We start from the raw sequence: 2,298 nt of genomic DNA, 5'->3' as shown, positions 1-2,298 counted from the left end.
AAAAAAAAAAAAAAAAAAAAAAAAAAAAAAAAAAAAAAAAAAAAATCAATAGACAAGAGACTCCCCTCTTAGGTTCTTCAGCTTCTGCATCTGTAAGACAAACTAAGATGCCCTCCGGCACTAAGGATTTATTCCTTGCCTGGTGCCTGTAGGTAAAATTTTGAAAATGAGTGTTAATTTGAGGTGGAAACAGTGACAATATCCATCACAGCTGTGTTTGCTTGGCTGCAAAGGATCTGATAGGACTGCATCTACCCACGACAGGAGCCAAGACAGCCCACGTCTGCAGCCTTGGCTGCCTCTGTGTCTTTGCATTGTCAGCTCCCACACTGCCAGGCTCCATGGAAGGATAGGGATGGCGTGACTGGAAGCGAGTTCTGGTGAATGAGATATGGGGCTGTTGGGAGATGTAATGAGCATAACATTTGTCAGCCAGGTAGTGCTGAGGCCTTAAGTCTCCTCCTGGGAGCATATCGGGTGGCTTAAAAAGGATTTGGCTTGGGCTGGGCACAGTCACTCATGCCTGTAATCCCAGCACTTTGGGAGGCTGAGGCGGGTGGATCATGAGGCCATAAGATCGAGGCCAACATGGCTAACACAGTGAAACCCTCTCTCTACTAAAAATACAAAAAGTTAGCTGAGGGTAGGGGCAGGTGCCTTCAGTTCCAGCTACACGGGAGGCTAAGGCATGAGAATCACTTGAACCCAGGAGGCGGAGGTTGCAGTGAGCCGAGATTGTGCCACTGCACTCCAGCTTGTGCCACAATAGCAAGACTCTGTATGAAAAAATAAGTGATTTGTTTCAAAATTCCTCTCTCTATGTAACAAACACTTCTATCTTACGGTTTTGGGATCAGAGGGAGCTTCAAACTTGCATGAGACATGAGGGGAAATTACAAAGGTAATTCTGTAACTGTGATGAAAGAGATATTCTGGCCTCTGCCCTAAATTTGTTCAGAGAGCTTGGACTGGTCATTTTTTTCTTTTCTGGACTTATAAACCCTTTTCAGTTAGCTGCACCTTTTATTTTATTTTTAACGTTTTTTGGAAATAGGGTCTCACTTGTTGCCCAGGCTGGCGTGCAGTGGCAAGATCATAGCTCTTTGACCTCAAATTCCCAGAATCAACCAATCCTCCCAACTCAGCCTCCCTTGTAGCTGGGACTAAAGGTGGGTGCTACCATACTTAGCTATTTAATTGATTAATTAATTTATTTATTTTTAGATGGGTCTTGCTATGTTGCTCAGGCTGGTTTCAAACTCCTGGCCTCAAATGATCCTCCTGCTTCCACCTCTCAAAACTCTGGGATTACAGGTGTGAGGCCACCATGCCCAGCTTTGCAACTTTTAAATAAGTGAAGAATGAGAGAAACAAGCAACAGCTTACAACCATCACATCCCTTATAAACAGTCCTGTGAGACAGTTATTTTTGTGGACAATTATTGATGACCAAATGAACTCCTGGAAGTTCAGTGACTCAGCCTCGGTCCCCCAGCAGGCAGATGAGGAGCTAGAATTTGCATCCAGATCATCCAGGCTTCTCTGGGGTGTTGTCTTCTGTGCACGAGCTGCCTCCCTGAAGCCTGCGAAATCAGTCGGGCTGTAACCCTGTAGGAAGTCCACTGTGCTCTCTCGGAGAGGTTTGGGCGGGGTGTCATCATTTGACACAAAGAGCTCTTTCACCAACTGCCACGACTGAGGACCACCCAGGACAGAGTCGGTTTCAGCCACAGCTGGGCAAATTTAGGTCAGATCTGTAGAAGAATTTCCTGGCAGGGTGGTTAGACAATGGGATGAGTCCCTGAGCAAAGTTGTAATTTTCATCTTCAGAGGATATGAAAGTTAGAGTAATTTTCATCTTCGGAGAATGTGAAAGTTTGAGCAATTTTCCTCTGTCTCTAAGTTGCAGAGATATGAATTTTGTTTCCTCTTCAGGTCCCTTTACACCAGACACGTCTATGAGGCTCAGGAGAGGAGAAGCGTCCCCTGAGAAAAGAAGTTGCTTGTTGTGGTAGAAAGAGGCAGTCAGGCCAGGCCCAGTGGCTCATGCCTGTAATCCCAGCACTTTGGGAGGCTGAGGTGGGTGGAACACAGGGTCGGGAGTTCAAGACCAGCCTGTCCAACATGGTGAAACCCCGTCTCTACTAAAAATACAAATATTAGCAGGGTGTGGTGGCGTGCATCTGTAATCCCAGCTACTCAGGAGGCTGAGGCAGGAGAATTGCTTAAGCCTGGGAGGCGGAGGTTGCAATGAGCTGACAGCATGCCATTGCACTCCAGCCTGGGTGACAGAGCAAG

The sequence above is a fragment of the Cebus imitator genome, unplaced genomic scaffold, assembly GCF_001604975.1.
Source record: "Cebus imitator isolate Cc_AM_T3 unplaced genomic scaffold, Cebus_imitator-1.0 Scaffold1, whole genome shotgun sequence".
NCBI classification, from domain to species: Eukaryota; Metazoa; Chordata; class Mammalia; order Primates; family Cebidae; genus Cebus; species Cebus imitator.
The sequence above is the reverse complement of the archived record's forward strand: the minus strand, read 5'-3'. Positions refer to the sequence as shown.